At 45.5% G+C, this 23,373-nt stretch overlaps 1 protein-coding gene across 1 annotated transcript in view; it reads left to right on the forward strand.

The window, feature by feature from the left end:
• Positions 1-321: 321 nt before the first annotated feature.
• The window catches only part of FOXN3 (forkhead box N3), a 297,410-nt gene continuing 274,358 nt past the window's right edge, over positions 322-23,373 (forward strand). Inside the window, exons 1-2 of the mRNA XM_049612347.1 lie at positions 322-589; positions 13,232-13,347. The gene's annotated coding sequence lies outside the window, so the exon portion shown is untranslated. The remainder of the gene's footprint in view (positions 590-13,231; positions 13,348-23,373) is intronic.

A 23,373-nucleotide genomic window follows, 5' to 3' on the forward strand; every position in this document is an offset into this window, starting at 1 on the left:
TGGCTGATTATCAGATAAACCGGTAGCTACCAGTATGACATCTGGGTGTTGCCTTTATTTTATCTTATATTTTATTTTATTTTGTATTCTATTCTGTTCTACTCTATTCTATTCTATCTTATTTTATTTTGTGTTATTCTTAAATGCTTGTTTATTTTGAGAGAGTACACACATGCGAGCACGAGCAGGGGAGGGGCAGAGAGCGAGTGAGAGACAGAATCCCAAGCGAGCTCCGTGCCGTCAGTGCACAGCCTGATGTGGGGCTCGAACTCACAAATGGTAAGCTCATGACCCGAGCCGAGATCAAGAGTTGGGACGCTTAACTCACTGCGCCACCCAGGCGCCCGTGGGTTTTGCCTTTAAAACAAAGGATCAAGCCCTCCATGTTTTCTTTCCTCCTGCTTCTGACCGAGACAGGACGAGGTGGTAGTGAGCTGCCGTACAAATGTGGGAAACAACAGAGCTACACGGTGGAAGAATCCTGGGTCCCTGCCTTCGCGGTGCCTGCTGCCTCACCGCCTCCCACCCTCCCTGCCCCCATCAGATTGTTTATTGTCTCAGGCTGGGAAATAAACAAACATCTTTTTAGGTAAGTCGATGGTCTTATTTGATCCCCATTAAAACAGACCCCGAAATGTTCCAGTATAAAAGTGGTTTATATTCTGATTATGTACGTTACTAGTGACCTACGGTATTAAAAACTTCATTTTTCTTAAGTAGGGAGGATTAGGATAAACCACATGTATGTAATTCATTGCCTCCTCAGATTAAAAAAGGAAAACAGTGTATTTTGTAGCTTCCCCAGTGGCTAGCTAGGTATTGTGTCCAGTCCCGGAGTGGACGTAACCCTGTAGAGGGCACATCTGTTGAGTTCATTGATTATCTTCCATGTAGAGATAGAGCAAGTTCGTACACGGTTGGGGACATCTAGCTACTCTGTCCCCAACTGGAGACCTTGAAAGCAAATGTCACAAGGATAACTTCAGAATGAAAAGGAGACGTTTCCGTTCCCAGAAGGATTTCCTTCCCAAACGTTGAGCATCCATGGGAGCGTCATAAAAGTGAGGCCTTCCTGGTCAGTTTCTCCAGGAGCTGGCCCCCACCACTCCCCGCCACCCGCACGACGGATGCCAGAACGGCTGCTCTAGGAAGAAGCTGACCCTTACTATCTGGTTGGCATTCTTGAAGCTCCGTGCCGGCGTGCCTCGCGGTTGGGAACTCTTGCTTTCTGCAGGGTGGTTAAGCGGCTTGGGGGTTCTCCCCAGAGGGGCAGTGTCTGTGTCAGAGCTGTGGATATTAGGGGGGCACAGGGACCACTTCTGTCCTGTGCCACTCTGCAGCCCTGATCATGCCTGATGGGAGCACATCCACCAGCTTGTCCCTGATCTCTCAGGTCAATGTGAATTCTGGCCTCTAAGGCAAGCCTGGTCTTTGGATTCCCTCTCAAAGGGGCCCCGGAACAGAGTGTTGCAAGGCACCTGGCCTCTCCTTTTGAATGGCAGTCATGCTGCCCGTGCCAGTCACACTGGATACACCTTGACCTTGGGCCTTTTGCCCCCTGGCATTACGTATTGGGTTATCAGAGGCACCTGGGTGGCTCGGTCAGTTAAGCGACCGACTTTGGCTCAGGTCATGATCTCATGGTTCATCAGTTTGAGCCCCACGTCGGGCTCTGTGCTGACAGCTCAGAGCCTGGAGCCTGCTTCGGATTCTCCTTCTCTCTCTGCTCCTCCCCGCCCTCTCAAAAATAAATAAACATAATTTTTTTTTTTTTTTTTTTTTTTAAAGAATTGGGTTATCAGCTGAGTGATTCTCAGGCTTCTATGGTCCGTGCATGGATTTGATGCAAAAGATCATGGTGTTGTGCCATTGTGCTACAACTTTCAAACACACATCAGAGTCCCCCGGATGAGTGGGAAGGTGACCCCTGCTCTGAGTGAGACTCAGCCTACAGGTTAAATTCATGGTGGCAAAAGCAAAGCCAAAGGACACAAAATTCCTTACTTCCACGGAGGCTGGAAACTCGGCTGTGCAGAGTCCTGTGCAATGAGGGAAAAAGACTTAGGTAGCATGTGAAAGTCAGTTTGTGCGTTCTGCCTGATTGAACTGCACATTTCCTTGGACGGTTTTTGCATTCTTAAAAAAAAAACCAAACCTAAAATTAGAAGTAAAAATTTCCTTAAGACCAGTTCTCCTGGTCTTAATTTGCCTAATAATCAGTTCACCAGAAATTCAATTCCGTTTTGAGCGTTTTTGCACTCGTTGCTAGTATCTCAAAACATTATTTAATTTAAAAATTAAAATTGCACATAAACTAAATTTAAAAACAAGCTTGGTGTGCCCTGAGAAAGCTCAGTTTATAAACCTCATCATGCCAGAGACATGGCCGAAGAAGTAAAGGACATTCCCGTGTAAAAGCACTCGAAAAGGGTTCAGATTATAAGCAAATTGCTCATTAGGTGACTGGCTTTAGGCTAATTGACCTGGAGTCAATGGCATCCAAAAATTGACACTTTTGTGCCCAGGGACACTCTCGCAGGCCTGTATTCATCTTATTTCAGACAAAATTCTAATCAACTCTCTTATTTGGTTTCCCAGCCCCTGGCATATTAGATGTGAATCAAACAGGGAGGGAATAGTACGAGCCAGGCCACTTTGCGTGGTGAGGAGGCCAGCTGATGCCCTGACAGCCAGGAGGGCCAGCAGAGGCCAAAGAGAATTAAAATGTAAATATAGGGATTAGCAAATCACAGTCGTGTGGGGCCTTTTCCTGTGTGGGTGACCTCCTCCCCCGCCTGCCCATGCTCCTACGGCTTCTGAGAGCACCTCTGTATCATAATGTGCGTGATGCCGGGCATGTCATGAAAAATATTTATAACAAGCTAAATTACATGCTATGTACATGCCCCACTCAGTTTTCCTATACACTCCAATTCAGAAGTGTTTTCATCAAGGGGAGCCTGGGTGGCTCAGTCGGTTAAGTGCCTGACTTCAGCTCAGGTCATGATCCCACGGTTTGTGAGTTCGAGCCCTGCGTCGGGCTCTGTGCTGACAGCTCAGAGCCCGGAGCCTGCTTCGGATTCTGTGTCTCCCTCTCTCTCTGCCCCTCCCCTGCTCACGCTCTGTCTCCCTCTGTCTCAAAAATAAATAAAACATTAAAAAAAAAAAGGAACCAAACCATACTCTTGAATTGGAGCATCCCCAGGCTTCCAGAACACTACCCATAGGATACCTTGTGTTCTTCAATGAACACCCCCCAACCCCCGGCCAAACTAGAACAAGTCAGTGGTCTGGAAAAATTCATTTCTAGGAAGTCAGTGCTCTTTCTCCAAATTTGTAGCATGGTCAAATGCAGTTAATTCTTGATATCCAGGGTAATGTGGGCAGGGGGTTGTGAATGGCACAAATCACGATGAAATCCACTTTCGTTTCTCTGTGGCTGTAAGTCTGGAATGGCTTATTACTTCCTTGGGGTGGTGTCGTAGTCCAGACACCAGTTGTTTGTTTCTTTCAAGACCTCCTTCTTTGTAAGTATTGTTACTGAGTTATTTTAAGTCCTTTACAACCAACTGCATTTGTGAGCACACCCAGAGGCACATGGAAAGACCGTTATTAGATCAGGTAATAGACGATAAGATTCTACCACTTAATGTGTGACCTTGGGCCAGTCACTGACTTTGGGAACCTCAGTTCTCTCTGATGAGGGGTGGGAATGGTGACAGTTGCCCAACTCATTGAAAGTATAATCCTGTCATAGTCAAATGGGATGACCTATGTGAAAATGCTTGGTAAAGCCCAACAGACGTACTTAGAAGTGCAAAGTAAACGTAAGGAACAGCTGTGGTTTTTAAATGTATATATATTTTAAACATTTATTCATTTTTGAGAGACAGAGAGTGAGTGGGGCAGGGGCAGAGAGAGAGGGAGACACAGAACCCGAAGCAGGCTCCAGGCTCCGAGCTGTCAGTCCAGAGCCCGACGCGGGGCTCCAACTCATGGACTGCGAGATCATGACCCGAGCTGAACTCGGATGCCTAACCGACTGAGCCACCCAGGCGCCCCATGAAACAACTGTTTTTATTGCGGTGACTCTTTTCCCTAAGTTTGTTCAGTACCGGTCGTGATTCGTTAAAAGGTAATCTCTACCGGCCTTGCTAATACCCAAAGGCCAGGCTTTGTACTGACCCTAACATCATCTTGAGATGCTTTTAAGAAGTGACATCTGTCTCACCACTAAGGTGTCTATATCTATTTTCTGTTCTGCTTTATCTTCGGGATGAGTTGATTATTCTTATCATAGCATGAAGCCAAGAATGATTCAATTTGGGAAAATGATAGGAACATTTTCCTTGTCTTCTGTAGGATGATTTTGCCATGATGCCCACAAATAAAGTGGTTATTTGGTTTCTTTAGTGGTAGTGGTTTCTTTAAAAGATGCCAGCTCAGAGTCACGGATCTGCACTTTTAAAGCCTACAATTGATTGTTTAGAGCGAAAATTGTATTCAAGTGAGGCACATCAGCATGCAAATCTAGAGTGTGGCCATTTTCATCTAGATTGAATATTATTAACTAGCCCAAGGGATAGGATGTAATTAAGATTTCGAACAGCTTACTTTTGTCTACTGCCATAAGTAACCCCAACGTTCAAAGCGGCGTCCTGGTTTGAATAATGGGAAGATGGCCCGATGTGCCAATATCTGTACATTTTGCCTTGTAGGTGCAATAAAAGAATATTTGACTTTTCGCTACTGGTCCAAACAATTGATGAGGACACCGATTTGAACTCGAAGCAAAACAGAGAATGTTCAGATTCCGGGAAAATCACATTTCTCCTGAACGATGGCAGATTTCCATCTTGTTAGTTATTCACTCATTCTAATACCTTCTTCCATGGGCTTGGGAACAAAGACCAAGCAGGGACAGATGAAGCCCTTGTTGAGGGTTTATGCTTTTGCCTAATTAAAGCTATTGGATTTACAGCCTGCTAAGCAGCTCTCGTTAGAAGGAAGAAGAGCTCTTAGCTTGGACCCACTTCAGAAACTTTGCAAGACCTCCACTGCCTTTCATAGAACTGATGAGGCACATTTCGGATGGCGTCTTTATTCTGGTGCCATCATCGCACGATAACTTCTTCTTTGGGGAGACGGGATGGTCACCTTTTTGTCCCGCCCACGCTGTTTTAAAAGAAAGAAACAAAGTTGTCTATTTCTCCCGGGAGAAGTTAGTGAGAGGATCCATTGATTGCGTTTGCCGTAGCACCTTAAGCAGCACCCAATAGGCTACGTTGGCACACAGCTCATTTCAGCTGTCCGTATTTTCAGGTGGACCATATGTATTTAGTACATCATTTGATAATGCTAAAAAATATTAAAGCAGTGTGAGACTAAAGGAGAAAGAAGATGAATGTTAGCATTCCCCTGGGGTTCATGGGTGAAGGAATTAACACAGCGTGGCACTCTACCCTAGCTGTGTTTGTTTCCATGGCAACAGCTACGTACATGTTTCAGACTATCTACAGTGACACAGTTGCAGAAATAGTAGCTTGCAGGTTTCTGATATCGCATCAGTGGACAGGCAGCACGCACTATATTAAGTAAGTGTGAAAGAATTTAAAATATAGCTCTGATTCAGATGTATATTAGCTCAGCTGAGTAATGTGCCGGGGTTTCGACGTTCCCCTTCCTCACGACAGCAAAATCTGGGCAAAGTTGAAAGTTGCAAGATTTCAGTCAAACAATTGTCCTTGCTTGGGTAAGAATCATCAAACGAAACAAATGTGAGTGAGTTACAAAGGTAAGAAAACGGCCTTGGCAGATGACAGATTTAAGAAGGATATTGTCAGTGAAGCTAATTTTTTGGAGGGGGGGTAGTGCTGGGTAAGGACTGAAAGCTTTGCTTGAAAAATAGCTGAGTCTTAAAGCAAATCGAATGTGCAACAGAATCTTTAACTGCTGCTGAGTTTATGGCAACTAAGGTCTTTGCGTGTATCATTGTGGGAATTGCTTTTATATAAAAATGATCAGGTGAGGAGCAGAGAGGTTGATTAGGTGTGCAGCTAAAGGGAATTTGGGGCTCCATTGTCTTTTCTGAATGCTTATGTAAATATCTCTCTTCTCGCCGGGGATGACCCTGGTTTGTCTTTGACATTTGCTGCTACTTTTGTACCATTTGCTGCTTCTGTGTTTATATTATGCTGCCACATTGTAGCCTGGTACGACTTGCTTGTTGGTTAGAGAGCAACCAAATACAGATGATAGACTTTGTAAGTGTGTGACTTTGCAGTCGGATTGTACAGTAATTTAGGAGAAGTGTTCAGATATGTATTTGTTTACGTGGTAGACTTCTTCTCTTGAACAGCAGGCTAGGTATTAGGTTAATGGATTTCAGTGTGCACGTTATGATTGCAGGAGCTTTCGAGTACGTTGTAGTTCAATTTATACTGAGTTTTTAATGTCACAATATTTTTATTTATGCCCATTATTCAGTTCAAGCTACATTTACCTTATAGTTTTATTATTCATCTATCAGTGGAGACAATGTAAAATGGCATGGTAATTTAAGCTAATCTATTCATTTGAGGAGGATTCATTTTCTGACCATTGGTGGACTTTTACAAAAAGTGGCATGAGACATGCAACTCTCTTGGTGTGGATGAGACTGGTTTTTATGTGCACGGGAAACTACAGGGACTATCCCGTATGTCGTTCTTCACAGTAATGGTTTGCTTAGATGTTAAAAGAACACCTATTGGAGGGGTCGGAGGGGCGGGGGGACGTTATGCACTCTGGACCTTCCAGAACACCTGGGTATGTGGAGGGCTGGGACAGATTTTGAATTATAAATCGGACTTGAACCCTAGATTCGTCAACACCCCGGTGGACAGATACTATCTGCCTTTCTAAATAAGGTGGCCCAAAAGAAAACGAATGTGGAAGCCTCCCATTTATGCCCATCTGTGGGCTGAGCCACCCAGAGATGGGAAGGGAAGTGTGTGTTTTCTATGGAGAATTAGGTTTTTGGTGGCTCATGCCCAAGGCAGCTCCTTCCTCAGAGGAGAAGCCCCTCCTCTTACTGCCGCGCTCATCTCGGTTTTGTTGTGCGACACCCGCCCATTTTAGGGGCAGCCCATCTAGGGTCTGCGGACCCCCTCCCCGTGCTCTGTATCATGGTGGTGGGCAGCTTCTCGGTGACAGCTGCAGAAGCCACCTGTGCTCGCGCCCCTCCCCCCACCCCCAGGCAGAGGAACCAGATACCGTTGGTATGAGGGTCTGCGTGATTTTCTACTATTACACTTGAGGGGCCCTGGAAACTTGGGGTTTATTAACCTTGGGCGAGGACACCAGGAATCAAAAAAGTAGTCGGTGAACTACTTCGAATGACTAACTCAACTTTGGTCTTTTTGTGAGCGCTAGAGCAAGCCCTTCCAACAGTCGAGATGTTTGTGCGTTTTTTCCATCATCCCCGAATATTTTCCAGCATAGGGCAAAAGAGGGAAAACAACAACAACAACAACAACAACAAATCCGTGAGCCTATACCGTGTGGTTTTGACTCTTTTGTAAGAAGAGAAAAACACAGGAACCTAGATGCAAAGCCTTAGGCCAAACCAGTCATTCGAATGTAAAATCCTGGCAGTGCTTGTAGGAAACTCAATTGCTTCCATTTGAAGGGCCAGGAAATTGATTTGGAAAAAAATAAATTTGAGGGATTCCCAAATAGTGGCAGCATGGAGTGAATAAGAGAAAAATGAAGGTACAGACTGATCGTATTACCCATCTCAAACGGCAGTAGAATTGCCAGGACGAACTTCCTGCAGCCTAGCTCATTTGGAGCGTCCACTGCTCAGAACTTCTGGAGGTTCTTGGTATCACAGGGTAAAAGCCAGTCCGGAGGCCGGTGTCCAGGGCTTTCCCCACCGGTCCCTCTTCAGCTCTTTTGGTGAGGGAGTGTGAGGCAAGCTGAGGGCAAAATACAGACAAACGACACCCCTCCCCACCTGCCACCCCCCAGGTGGGATATGTGGGATGTGCCTCCGACACTCCTGGCTACCCAAGAACAAAGGAAAGGGCTTTAAGTGCTTGCCATGGTACTGTGGGAAACTAAAGCGAATGAAAAATGAAATTCCCTTACTGCCTACAGCCCATTGACAAGTCCTTGAAACTGGCAGAGTGACCTCCCTCTAGGAGCTCAGCTGCCTCGATGATGACACTTTGCTAGGAGCAAAAGGCAGTCTTGGCTTAACATCATCCTGACCGCCACCCCCTTCCCCCAGGGTCCTGTAAGTCTACTTTAACATATAAAAATTCCTTTGGAAACTTCCTTTATCTCACCTGCCCCAAGATACATGCTGGCAATCATACTCCAAGCTTATGACCCCCTGATATACATCTGAAGGGTCTCATGACTGAGGTTTTACTACATGGTAATAAACAGCATTTTTCTAACAACACCTAGGTCCTGGAAACCTTGCTTCCAAAAATTCCTTAGGGACTTATTTTATCCCTAACCCCCTCCCAACCTGAGGATATATAATCAGTTACCTGTGCAGCACTTCCTGCCCAGGGTCCTGTCCCCGTGCTTTAATAAAATCACCTTTTTGCACCGGAGACGTCTGCAAGAATTCTTTCCTGGCTGTCGGCTCCGGACCCCCTGCCATCACCCCAGAACTTCATCACTTTGTCTCTAGATCTCCTTTTCCTTGAGCATCTTGTGGCATTGCCCTGGGGTACTACATGCCGTGTCCCGGCCATGCCGGGAAGTTTCTGGGCCTTTGCTCTGGCCACTGCCTTGGCCCAGATGCCTTTATTCCCATCTTTCCGGTTCTTCCATAAAACCTTACAGAAGTCTCCCTCTCACCCTCAGTGGGATGATTTCTCCATCCTTCATGTTCCCATAACAATTTCCTTTTCTGCAATTATAGCACTGAACTGCACGGTATAAAGATTAGTTGTGTCTGTCATTAACTGAGGTGTAAGCGTATTAAAGACAGAGGACCATGACTCATGGACTTGAGTAGCTTTTGCAATACCTAGAACAGTACTGCAAGCTGTCATATTTCATCGAATCCTTAAGACCTCATAAAGATCTCCGTCATTAAACAATCTCCAGTGCTCATGTCCTCTGCTCACAGGGATATACTGAGGCTCCAGAGGCTGTGTCTGTCACAGCACCAAGCATCTGGACCAGTTCAGTGTCTTTCAGATGCTTCTAAACTTCTGGTTGTTTGCCATCATCTAAACACAGAAACCAAGTGAACGGCTGATTTCTTTTTTCATATTTATAGAATCACGAGATTTTACAGCCAGAAGGAACCTTAGGGAGCTGAACTCCTCATATTAACAGGGGAGAGAATTGTAAGTCTGAACTGTTAAGGGACTTCTCCAAAGCCACATGGTTGGTTAATGACCCAGGCGTGTGGATCCAGCTGATAACCTCTCTACATGGTCCTCCTGTCTGCTGAGCCTTCTTGGCTGTGGCCTTGGGTTTCACTTAAGACATCACCCGTCAGCTCTGGCTTTCTGCCTTGTGTTGGGGTTGGCCGGCTTTCTCCATGTAAACGCCATCATCGAACAACAATCCGGTTACCCACTCTTTGCTAAAGGCTGATATCATTGGAGTAGAATTAAAAACAAAAGTGGACTCGAGTTTAAATCAGGGGCCCTGGGAGCAGTGCTAACAATTCCTTAGCCATCGCCGCGCTGAGGACACAGCGGCAGCTGCTGAACTCGGTCAAGTTCAGACCCTTAAAAAGAGTGGAAAAAAGAAAGCACATACTTTCCAGTGCCTGGGCACCACAGAGCCGGGCCAGCTGGGCGCAGCACCGTGGCAAAAAGATCTCTTCAGTTTCAGAAATATGAGACCCTGCGCTTGCCACAGGGAGGGGCATGGAACGGGGCTGCAGCTAGAGCTGATTGGCATTACGTCTCCGAGCTTACTTCTGCCTGCAGCCCTGTCGTCAGACCCCGCCCCTATGGGAAGAGCCCAGGAGTATCTAAAGAAAGAGCCAGGCCTCCAAGTTGACATAAGGAACAAGCTGTGTGAGTGAGTGAATGTGTGTGTGTGTGTGTGTGTGTGTGTGTGTGTGTGCGCGCACGCGCATGTGTTTAAAGGCCTGTGTCTGAGGTCGACAGGCTTTTTCAGAGGCACTCTTGGCTTTCTGTGTAAACGTGTACCTCCTCTTGTCCAGAGTTAGCCTGTTAAGGGAATAAAGCGCAATTCAGGTTTCCAAGTTGGAAGCCTGATTAATCTCTCTGCCAGTTACATATGGAAATAAATTAGTAAATGGTCCATCTGGGACTAAACTACTGCAGAGATGATAAATTATCGCCATCGTATACGTCAGTGTTGCTGAAGACGGAGTTGTGCTCACCAGGAATTGCTGAAAGATAACTGGATGCTCTATTGTGGTCAGAGAAATAAAATTAAAAACAATTTTCGAGTAAAAAATTTACCTTGAGAGCTTTCTTGGGAGAATGGTTTCGTTGATGCCAAGTTTGTTCCTTAGGACTGCTATCCCTGCAGATATTTGAAAGGTGAGTCTCAAGGGCATAGGAAATATTTTATTTTTATATTTTCAAGGGCCAATACAACAAGTATGAGTTAGTACCCAGATGTCTCAATGAGCAGGGTAACTCTGTGCCTTACAGTAGCATGGTGCTTTGTAATTGTCGTAGCAATTTCCTGTCTGTGTTTTTCTTTACATTTCAACGAAGGTGGGGCAAGTTCTTGTCTCTCGTTCTGGATCAGTGTAGAAGTGAGGTTTCAGGGACCGGGTCCCTTATGCACAATGACTCAGATGGCCAAATGGCAGAACCGGATAAGCAACCACATATCCCCGATTCTGAACCCCGCTTCGTTTCTATCAGTCTTGCACGACGTCAGAACGTTTCAGTGTCCCCTCATGCACCGAGCAGCGTCAGGCAATAAAGCAGTCTATTTATGTCAGTTTTCTAGAGGCAAAAGCCGTGCCTTCTTGATCGTGAAAAGTCCTTTTTTTTTTCTAAGTGGAGATGTTGGAGGTTGGTTTAACATTTTTCTTACCTGTTTTAATTTGTTTAAATGGAAGTTATTATCATTGACATGTTAGTTTCAGATGTACAACGTAGTGATTTGAGATTCATGTACATTGTAAAATGGTCACCACAGTAGAAGTCTGGTTAGTACCCGTCACCTTACGTAGTTACAAAACTTTTCTTCTGATGAGAACCTTTAAGATCTATTCTCTCGGCAACTTTCAAATATGCAATATGGTATTATTAACTGTAGTCGCCGTGCTGTGCATTACTTACACAGGTGACGTATTTATTTTATAACTAGAAGTCTGTACCTTTTGACCCCTTTACCCATTTCTTCCCTCTCCCCATCCCTTGGCTGAATCTTTTTTTTCCCCACGATTAAAGGCACACCACTATCCGCATGAATTATTTTATCAAACTAAAACCACAGATGTCTTCAGGGGCCCTTTAGGTGTGGTAACATTTTGCCCCTCTGCAGAATGGCCCGAGGCTGCTGTGACCTCTAGCTTCTTGTGCCTCCTTTCAAATTTTCTTCTGCGTCTTCCTCCTGCGCAGGACTCTTCAGCGGTTAATCCTTAAAGCCGCTGAGGTGTGCACCCCTTTAAAAAGTGCAGTAATAAAAAACAAAAGTACCGAAAAGCAAACTGGCTTTAGGAATCTCTAAGTCACCTGGTTTATCAGACATCAGTTTCTAACCAGAAGCAGCAGGTGCCACTTGGTGGTCTTCACACAAGACAGAGAAGTCACAAGCCCCTAGCACTTACCTGTCTGTGCTTGGAAGCAACCTTGTCTCACCCAGACCGCCTTCAGGTTTCTCAGCCAGAGCTGGTGGCTCCAAGAACCTGGATGGCCCCGCACACTCTCTTGCCTCTGGGCCTTTGCTACAGCTTTGGCCTGTCCCCGCCTGTCAAAATCCTGTCCGGATCTCAGGGCCTGTGATTATTGTGATTGTCTCGACGCTTTCCCTTCCCTGCTCTCTCCACCCCAACCTGAAACGGACGTGTCCTCAGAAACCCTGCAGCTGTGTATTAGAGGAAATAACACTGTCTGTATTCGGGTTGCCTGCTACTCGGCTCGCCTCCCGGGTGGACGACGCGTTTCTGAAAGGCAGGGACTTCATCATGTTCGTTCTCTCTTTGACTCTTCTGCCCTCCCCCATCCTTGGTTCAATGCTTTGCCTTTAATTGAAGCTTAATGTGCAGTATAGTAGGGTGATTTGACTTGACAACAACAGAAGGGGTGTCTTTGAATAGTGGATCAATAATAATCCAAGTTTTGTCAGGATTACTTGGAGGGCTAGTTAAAACGGATTGCTGGGCCCACACCTCCGAATATTCAGGTTCAGTAGATCTTGGGTGGGGGCCAAGAGTTTGTATTTCGAACAAACTCTCGGGTGATGATGCCACTGCTGATGTTCCAGGGACCATAGTTTGAGAATCACTGACCTGATGAATTTATTTCCTCACGTTCTCTACACTGAAGTGCACAGGATAAGCTCGTTCTTTTCGTGAGAGAGTCTATCCATTTGTCTTCTTGGAGGCGTAGGCTAAAAAAAAATACCTTCCATCACAGATTATTATGCAATCTATCTCATGTACCAACTTTCCTATTTTTGCAAGATTATTGGTTAAATGTGGGCCAGTAGTTTGCAGCCCATCTAGTGAGTTTGAGCTTGATGGGATCTTTTCCTCCAGGAGTAGAGCCAGAGGAATTTTATTTTAAAGCAGCAGAAAAGAGCGTCATTGGCTTTGCAGCCTGTGTATTTGGTCCGCCCAGTGGATCAAGGCTGGTCCACATGCTGGAACGCTGGCCGGGAGTGGTGCTCTGATGTTTCTCCTTTATAGTGTATAGAGTGTTTATAGTATATAGACAAGTGTTTATAGTATGTAGACAGCTATAGTGAAGTAAAATGATCTCACGAATGTCACATGGCCGTTGTAGTAAAGTAAGATAATCTCATGATATCTGTGGCACGCATTTTCAAATTTCTGGGTCCCTCTGTGCCCCATGAGGCAGTTGTAAGAATACTCTGTTGTGAAAGGCCCAGTGGTTCAATAACTTCCCAAGAAATAAGAGGTAACTGTTGCAATTGATTCCCTCCCTCCGCCCCAAGGGTTGCAGCTTTTAGAGTCAGGCCAGATGACAGCCATTGTTTTGAGAGGGTCCTCTCTCCTCCTCCGGTCTGATCCCGCCTTTCTTCTGCTCCTCTCTACCAGTCACTAGAAGCATCATCTCCTAGAAGACCAGCGTTCTCGTGATTATGGAGGCGTCTCTGTCCTTCCTGTGACTGGAGCAATGCTGACCTCGGTGTCTTGGACCCATTCCGACTCAGGTAACCAGGCTCTGCCTCCATCCCCCCCCCCCCCTCCCCTCCCCCCTTCAGGGAGATTGCACTGAATAAATGAAATACCAAAGCTATATTTAAATGCAAATGCCAAATTGATTGTTGCTTCATCAATTGGGATCCTCCCCCTCTTCCTCCCAATCTTCTCAATGATTAATTTATGCAGCTGATCAGACTGACAATGTGGTCAATCCAATTTAGGCATTAAGATAATGAAAACATTCAATCACATCTTTATTTAAAATTTTGGACTGTCACAGATACACAAAGCAACAGGAACACTGCTGGGCGTCTTCATACAGAAACTCGCTTCTGCCATAGTTCCTGTAAATCAGTCTCTTTCCCATAATACCATGTTTTACTTGAATTATATTAATCTTTCTAATGTATCTTTTGACTGAATGTAGTAAGTATTGCGGAGTACCCGTTACGTGTTCTTGGGGCAGATGGGAATAAAAAAGAAAAAAAGAAAAAATAGAAGGCATAGACCTCGCCTCCCAGAGTCGCGGCTTAGCCAAAGATCCGTGACTCACTCGTAAGAAAATGGCAGATGGTGGTGCTCAGTTTAGGGCCAGTGCTGCGTACTAATTAATGGTTCCCTCTTTGGTTGAGGGAATTGAGAGACTTTGAGGATTGGGATTGAAATAATTAGGGAAGAATTCATGGAAGAGGGAGGGCCTCCGGGGGGCTTTTTTTTTTTTTTTTTTTTTTTTTTTTTGGCTGTGGCTCATCTGGCCAGGCTGAGGGAAGAGGAACAACATGGCACCTGGATAGGAGGGTGGGAATGAGCCCCCTGTGAGCCTGGGCAGTGAGAGCCCTGGCTGCGTGGGCCAGACAGGGTTCAGAGGACACTGATCCAGTGTCCCAGCCAGAGCCAGCTTCCCCCTCTGAGCCTGGGTCCCCTAAGGTGTCCCTGGGGAAACTCCACTTGCCCTGTTGTGGAGGGAGCTTGGCTGGCAGCCGCCTTCAGGGACAGTGGTCATTGTTGCCTCACCCCCAGGCTTGGCTGCTACCTCGCTGGCCTTTTTTGCTTCTTTGGGCCTGCCCGCACGTGGCCTCTTCTTGTCTACCTGATGCTTTACTCTTCTCTTCCCCACCTGTTTCCCTCCCCTCCAAGCTCTGCATGGCAGCTGCGGCTTGACGAGGCCTGGGGATAAGCCAGAGGCCGCGGGAGGTCAGTACCTGCTGGTTTTGAAGGGTAGGAAGCCTAAGCCAAGAACACGAGTTTGCAGGTCAGTGTTGAGATTTCTGAAAGCCGGAATTCAGTGAAAGTCTCAAGGCTGAAGCTGGGGCCCCAGTCAGGGAGCCAAGTGTCCTGATTTGCTCTGGGATAGCTCGGCAAATGCTGCCCACACCTACCCCTTTCCCCGGGCCGCTTTTGGATAAAGCAATGGTGGCTTTCGCTGGGTCTTAAAGGTGCTACTGACGTTGCCTGCCGAGACTCCTGCCCATCCTGTCGGGCCTGTCCTGGCCACAGTCCCCCCGCCTCAGGGTGATCCAGTGCTCCCGGACCCGAGGGGCTTGCTGACCCAGGAGCTCAGGCCTTCCCGAACATGGAGCCCTGGGTCCCCTGCCACCGGGAAGCAGAAGAGCTAGAATAACAGTCTGTGCTCTCCTCTCACTACAGTGATTGTGGGCCTTTGTCTTCTAAGCCTAATCCAAGGCTCAATCAAGGGGCCCGTCGGGCTCCTGGGCCAGGTGCGGTTTGCTGCTTGTTCATGTGTGGTGCACAGGCGGAGACTGGTTTCTAGAGGTTTTTTCTCAATAATTATTTTTTAATGTTTATTTATTTTTGAGAGAGAGAGAGCCCGAGCGCTAGTGGGGGAGGGGCAGAGAGAGAGAGAGAGAGGGAGACCCAGAATCCGAAGCAGGCTCCGGGCTCCGAGCTGTCAGCACAGAGCCCGACGCTGGGCTCGAACTCACAGACCGTGAGATCATAACCTGAGCTAAAATTGGACGCTTCACCGACTGAACCACCCAGGCACCCCGGTTTCTGCATTTTTAAATGGTTGGAAAAAATTCAAAGAAGGATAATATTTTGTGCTGCATGAAAATTAAATGGAATTCAGATTTCAGTGTCCCTAAATAAAGTTGTACTGGGACGCAGTCACATTCATTTTTGGATTATCTATGGCAGCTTTTGCGTAATGGCAAGAGTTGAATAGGTCTGTCAGAAATCGTAAATGTTGACTGACCCTTTGTGGAAAAAAATTGTCATCCTAGCAAATCACCTAGACCCTTGTGTGACACAAGTGTTTGAAAAATTTGAGGTGCAGAATATTTTGCACCATGAAGAAAAGAAGTTTGAGGGGTGAGTAGGATTTGCATAAGGGAGGCAAACTGCCCATATTCTGGATGGGGATTTTTCCATTCATCCATTTAACCTACAAGTAAATCTAGATGTGACCTTGAGACTACTTCATGTCAGAAACTTACTTACCTATTAACGCTGTCTTTGAAATGAGGCATCCAGGCTTCTTGGGGTAAACTGAATGTTGGAACAAATCAGCACCAAATAAAAACACACCCTGCATTTTGGAACTTTTCCCCTTTTTACTTGGCGTGAACGATCGTATTTTAAACCAAATAAATATTTTGTTTTAAATCAAGTAAGCGTTGAAGACTGAGCATGAGTAAGCCATGCCATTTAATCTTGGCAATATTTTCCCAATCTGGTGGGGATCCTCTGGTATTGTTGAGTGGAAACTACTCCAGCTATCAGAGTTGGAGAAGTGGGTTCTTACTCCTATTAAGTAGCTGAGCCAAGGCTACTGGCTTTTTACCCTCGGGAGGGTAAACAGTATTCCCCAAATCTCAGGGTTAGCACAACAGAAGTTTATTTCTCACTCACTGGTTTGTGCCAGTGTGGCCGCCCTCCATCCAGTTATGAGGATCTGAGCCTTCTCCCTCCCGTGACACCTGCATTTCAACACGTGGCTTCCTGGTTGCTGCGACATGTGAAAAAAAGAATTGAAAACACACACCCTTTCTTAAGTGCCTTAGACCAGAAGTGACCCAGACCAGTTTCACATCCACAGTCCATTGGCCAGAATTAGTAACATGACCCTCCCTTGTTGACGGGAGGCTGGGAAGTAAGTACAGAGGAGCATGAGATCTACTTGGGGTACCCTTGCCCTTGCCACACTAGCTCATCGTGGGAAATCCCATACTTTTTCTACGCTTTTCTTTCTTTGCTCATCATTAAAAGCTAATTCACCCAGCTCAACATTTTTTCACATAGTTTATGAGAGGCTCAGATACGATGTGCGAAAGAGCCTTGAATGGTAGGATGAGTTGTCAAATATGTAAGAGGTAATTGTTACCTGATTTCTTTATCAGGTACTGAGTGGTGATGGTGTGGAGTCAAGGTAATCGCGTCCGCCCCAGTAGGCCTGGGGCTGTGCAAGCCTTTGCCAGTCACCTAATGCAATTATCATGCAGCCTTCCCTTTCACACCCAGAAATATCCTAGTATAGACAACCAATTATATGACCACCCCAGCTTGACCCCACTGGTCATCCTTCAAGATTAACGTCAGCTACTGTGTAGGTGCCTTTTCGGAGTCACGCTGTTCTAAGCTTTTTGCCTGTGCTGCCTCATTTCATCCTCGTAACAAACTTTGGAGGCGGGTACACGTAATCTCATTCTCGCTAAGGTAGCGGAGGCAGAAAGGTTTGGATGGAATCCAGGTCTGAACTGCTCTTAAGCACTCCACTGGACCGCCTGGCTCATCCTTCTCTAGGAGTGCCCTCCTTGACCGTGTGGGCCCCCTTCCTTGACACTGGCTTGGAACCTGCTCCCAGACCACACACTGGAAGAGAGCTAAGACCAGCCCTCGATGAGAAGGTGAGGCACGGAATCGCTATGTGATTCTCCAGAGCCAGAAAGTAGCAGGACCCGTCGTCCCTTTCCATCCATTACCCTGGACATCCACAAGCCCGGCTTGTGTTAACACGGGGCGCTACATTTGACACGGGGAGAGAGGTTTTATTTTCAGATCTAGGGGGCGGGTGGAACTCTAGCCTGTGAAGACTTGCCATGTGCAGTGCAGTTGATTCAAACAGGCTCCTTCCCAACACAAATACCCAGGAGGAACTGAGCTCTGTTTTCAGGCAGTTTATTTACAAATGTGTATATTAAAAAAAAAAAAAGCCAAACCACAACCAAAGACTAGTCTGCTTGCAGAATAGTATCAAACAAAAACCCATTTATTCACGAGATGGTATTAATTTCCCTGGTTTCTGGCCTTCCCAATCAGTGTTCAAAACCGAACCCATGGAATCAAAGGGAAGAGTCTCTGGAAAATGAACCCAGTGTGGCAGAATCATCTCTTGCATTGCTTGCTTCAAGACCACCCCCCCCCCCCCCCCCCGAAAATGATACATGTGGTTTCTAAATGTACAAAGAAAACTAAAGGAATTCCATTGTGAAAGAAAGATTAGATGGAAATTTCTAATCCTGTCTCATAAACAATATAGGAATAACTTTAAAATATTCTGCTTTAAGCATGCATTTAATTTGTGCTCTGGGAACCAAATAATGTTGCTAAGATAAAACATTCTAATAATGATTTATGTAAATTTATTTGTACAAAGTAATGGTGTAGTTGCCTATAGCAAATTGCTTGGAATATGAAATGACATTTATGAGGTCTTTTTTTCCTCTGAATTAATACAATGGAGAAAATGAGAGACTCCAGAAAGGAAAAAAGAAATTCTTGTTCAAAATGGAGTCTGATGCCTTGGGAAGCAGAGACAGCTGGACAGGTTACACGGTGTGAAAACAGTCAACAAACACAGTTCAGCATGTTTTCCGTGATGATCCCATTATCTCAGCCAGTTTTTAAAGTCACACAAAGAGTGTGTGTGTTAGATTCTAAGAAGGCTAGAACCCTTTATTTTAGTGGCCATAAGCCCTGCAGACGCCAGAGTCCTTTCAGAACAGCCAACGACAGACGACTTGCTCTCATGGTGCCCTCATAGACAGGGTGCTTACGGCGTGGGATACAAAGAGGCCAGATGTAATTAAAAATTGGGCAATTCATCTCTGCTCCCAGTTACTTTAATACCAAGGGAAGTTATGCTTGAGTCACAAATGTTAATAAACAAAACAAAAAACCCTCCCAAGGACTGATTCATAGACCTACAAGGATTTTTCCTATTGGCTGCCCAGTTAGCACCTTTGATAATGGCTCTAGGTGTTTCCTGGAAACCTTTAATTAAATGGAAATACCCATATATGTAACAGAGAGTTTCTGGAGCTATGCTTTGGCCTTGTAAGTGCCCGCTCTAATTTGCCATAACCTGTATGATTTGGAAAAGGTATGATATTAGCACCTTAGTTTCAGAAGGCATTTATTTTTTTCCCCTAAAGCGTTTTTACTATCTCCCTTGGTTATTGCAATCATTTTCGTGAGGTAGGTTGTAAGAGTTTGTGTTCCCTATATAGGGAAACTTAGAGCCACAGAAGTCATAAAGCAAGGTCACGAAGCAAGGTCACAAAGCGAGACATCACGAGGTGGGGAGGGAAGCAGCTTCCACAGGAACCTGTGGGCCCCTTGTCATCAGAAGCTGAAGCAGATGGAACGGGTTTGTGAATTCTGGAGAACTTGATTTATTTAAAACAAATTTCAGTTTTGGTCCCTCATAAGCCATTTTTGAATTGCACCAACTCTCTTGAAAGAAATGGGTTAGTCTGGCTGGACGGAATGGCTTTGCAATCAGGGCGTTGGCTGTGGTGTGGCCAAGGCCTGGGGGCTGAGAGTTAGAACTTCTGAGAGAGGGGGTGGAAAGCTTGAACAGGACTTTCAGACAGAGTGAAAAGATCACTGGCTACAAGGAAAGGAGGGCATGGCCCGGGTTTTTAGCAGCACGAGTTAAAGTGCATGTACCATAAGAGCCGTGGCTCATGGCAGGGTTGGTTTTAGTGACGTGGCCCAAGATTCCCAGGGGGACGCAGTGGATGTTAGGGCCACACTTCCAGAGTCCAGCTTTCCTCTTCCTAGCTGAATGACTTCAGGTGTGACTTTTGAGCTGTAGATTCCTAGAAAATAATGTTAAGGTGTCTGAGCCTCCATTTCCCCATCTGTAAAATGGGAAGAGTGATATTTACCTGGTAGAGATGACATGGGAATGGAATAAAATAATTCTTATAAAATACTGGGCACGGTGCTTGGCAGGTAGTAAACACTCATTTTATGGTAGCTCTTAAAATGATTGCAACGGTTATTCCTTGAGAAGGGATGGTCCTGACTGGTAATTGGAAACAAGATTAAAATCTATCTTTTATTTAAATGAGAATTAACCGAAAAGATTTCTAAGTCAGTTGTTTCTGTGTTCTGCAAGATAATAAGGTAAATAGGGGCGTTCGTTCATTTGTCCATTCAGCGAACAGCTCTTGATGTCAAAGGCCCTTTGCAAACTGTTTTCGAGGGATGGAGAGGCCAGATAGAGAGTTCTGGTCTCAAGGGATAAGGGAGATTTTTTTTTTTTTTTTTTAAACATGGGCACCGTGCAGGCCACATTAGTCTAGATGGTCTTTGTCTTCTAAGAATTCAGAAATTAAGCTGGCCTCAATCTTTAGCTGTTGCTGAAAGCCTTGGTTCTGGTCCAGACTCTACAAGTTGGTTTCCTTTAGAATAGTCATCTTGGCTGGCCATAGAGTAGGTTTATGTCAAGATAAATGGATAGAAAGTCTTTGGTCATTTGCTCTTCTGTTGCTGCTGCCTGTAAAAGAAGCCATTCACATTCTTTGCACATATGTTCTCGGCCGTTGTAGGTCAGGCCCCTGGGCTGAAAGTGTGAATACACCCTTTTGTTAGAATTCATTTCCATTAGAAGCATATATACTACTTTCTTGTCAGGGGTTGAAATGAATCCAGTGTAAAATGTGTTGACTTTTTTTGAGATGACTCTGTAGTTCTATCACCTTAGAAAAGGTGTTTCACAGAAATTCTCTCAAGGAAGATAAGGAAATGTGAAACATTCTCAAGCAAAATGAGAAAATAAGTAATAATTCTCATATCTGGGGCCCAGTTGGGTCTATTTCAGTGGTTCCTGGACACCGAGGGGGCTCCCGCGTAGAAGGCAGGCAGAGGGGATGCTTGGGCACGGAGTCCGGTGGTGGGTGTGGGTGCGGGGGGCAGACAGATATGCATAAATAAGCATTCAAAGATGAACTCTTCCCTGGGTCCAAGGCAAAGAGAAAAATAAGCTCAAGACAGTGAGTTCAGTCTCCTTACTTGGCAAAATAAAAAGTTGGCAACCTACGCTCGTCCCCAAAACTATTTTTGAAATCTTATTGTGGTGCAAAATCACGATCTGGGAACCTCCCTGACTTGAGTTCTTTTGCTTCTCTTTGGTGCTATTCTCACCTCCCTCTCTACCTTCCTCACTGGCTCCCACTACTGTTTACTGGAGGTCCCCGCCTGTGGCTTAGCCTCCTTATTAGAAAGGAGATTAGCAAGTGTTAGACACATACCAGCGGTTAAGACGTTCTTCATGATTGAAGGAGGAGGAAAAAAAAAAAAGCATTTGAAAAGATGAGTAGGCATCTATCCATAGCACTCTGGATTGAGAATGCACGTCACACACGTATCTCCTGCTGGAAATCTGGCAGACCCCGTCCCGGCCAAGGCAGAGGGGGAGCCGTTACTCCCCAGGGAACGTGCTGTATTGTACTAGCTGTTTCCCGACAGTGGATACATTTATGTGTCCTCATTTGTTTTACTCTCCCTCTGGTGTGTGTGTGTATGGAACTCCCCAAACGATAGTTGGGCGTCAAGAGGGGATTGAGTCGTCTGGGCCCAAACTCTTAACTTTGCTTAAAGCTCGGGCCTCCGTCGATGGTGGTAGCAACATAGCACAAGGCAGAGCTTTTTGAGTTTGCTAAGATAGAATTAGCCTCAAAGGAGTAATTGGAACTCAGAGCGGGGGCATCCACCATGGAGTCAGGAGACAAAGAGCTGTTTTTGAAGTTGATACCCCTGGAAAGAGGATGGCATCCAAACTGGCCTTGTTAATATAAAATAACAGCTCATCATGAAGGAGGGAAGGGACTTTGTAAAGGACAGAACGGCATCCCCAGGCCCAAGCCAATGGCCTCTTAGCAGGTAGACTTTTTTTTTTTAATTTTTTTTTACGTTTATTTATTTTTGGGACAGAGAGAGACAGAGCATGAATGGGGGAGGGGCAGAGAGAGAGGGAGACACAGAATTGGAAGCAGGCTCCAGGCTCTGAGCCATCAGCCCAGAGCCCGACTCGGGGCTCGAACTCACGGACCGCGAGATCGTGACCTGAGCTGAAGTCGGACGCTCAACCGACTGAGCCACCCAGGTGCCCCAGCAGGTAGACTTTTAACCCCTGGCACTCCAGATCCTAGGAGAAGGTACGTTGGTGAGTTGAACATATCTGACAGCAGGTGGGGAAACCCACTCCCGAGCGTTACTTTATTCCTGCCAGAAGCTGGGGGTACCTCACTGCTTTCCTTGACTGTGTTTCCCTGAATACCAGAGGATATCATTCCCTCACGTATAATACATAGTCTCCTGGTGAACAAAAAAGAAGCAGGTGATTGGTTGTAGTAGCTACTGGAAGGTCCAAATTACTCCCCGGTTAGAGTTTAATAGACTTTACCTGTGATTAGTTTGGTCTGGTGAATGGACACCTTCTCTCCTGAATCAGCCTTGGGTGAACTGGCAGAGAACTGGGCAACACTAAGCACTGTTCAAGGACTGTATGATTTCTAGAGTGTTCCATCAGGGGCCACTCAGGTAAAGAAGTGACCTGCTCTTTTGCAGGTGTGGGGCTGTGTGGCAGGTAGTTATGTGCTTGATGAAGGCTTCTAAGTAGTGACGGTCCTATCTTTATCGTGGCTTTCAACTCTACCCCTCCCGTGATTGTAACTGAAATATTATGGTTACAAGAATCTATTATTGTGTCTACATGGGTGTATTCATGTAATGCGTGTGTATACGTAAATATACGCGTCTGTATACGTGTGTGTGTATATAAGTAAATTATGTCATTTGATTCTGGGACACTTTATAGGCTTCATCGTTTTCTGAAGGTGTGGAAATATCTAAATGACCGCCACTGTAACTGGTTCCACTTCTATATCATTCAGTCTCTACTTCTTTTTTTTTAGCTCTTCTATCTGGGACGTGTAAGCAGCCCCTGGATATATAGGTGCTTAACTGAACAAAAACGCCAACAGGCTGCTATTTATTTTCTTAAACAGCTTGAGCAGAGATATTTGGTCTGATTGCCAAAAATTGTTAGCTTATCACTGAACTGTCCTGATGAGTCTTATTATTCAATTTGCATTGCTTACAATAGTAATTATTACTACATAAAAGAGCATGATGCTTTTATTTTTTGTATAGTTCTTTCATTAATAATTTAATTGACTGTTGCATCCAAGTGGTTCTGTGACACACTCATCAAAGTACTTAGAGACTGGCCCTGGGCACCTTGGGAAATCAGAATTTAGGTATAAATTGTAAGGCTGGGGGTGAAGATGCAGGTGACCGACAGGTCCTTTGGTCCTGACAACCAACTGTTTGGCTGTCCATTTCCCTCATATTTATTTCCAAGCATTTCACTGATTCACCAGCAATGAGTCTCATCTAGCTTTTTTAACAACCTACGAAATAAGATCACGATATAGTTATTTTGCTCACTAAAATGGCTAGGTTGGTACTGATTTATAAGTGAAAAGGTATTGATGTTAAAACAATATATTGACCCAAAATGACTGAATTGGTGGCTTCGCATAAATAGAATCTGTGTCTATGGGGTCTGTTCTTTAGAAACAGGAAGATTTTGGGGCGCCCGGGTGGCTCATTCGGTTAAGCGTCCCACTTCGGCTCAGGTTGTGATCTCACGGTGCATGGGTTTGAGCCCCGCGTCGGGCTCTATGCTGACAGCTCAGAGCCTGGAGCTGGCTTCAGATTCTGTGTCTCCCATTCTCTCTCTCTCTCTCTCTCTCTCTCTGCCCCTCCCCTACTCACACTCT

The sequence above is a fragment of the Panthera uncia genome (assembly GCF_023721935.1).
Source record: "Panthera uncia isolate 11264 chromosome B3 unlocalized genomic scaffold, Puncia_PCG_1.0 HiC_scaffold_1, whole genome shotgun sequence".
NCBI classification, from domain to species: Eukaryota; Metazoa; Chordata; class Mammalia; order Carnivora; family Felidae; genus Panthera; species Panthera uncia.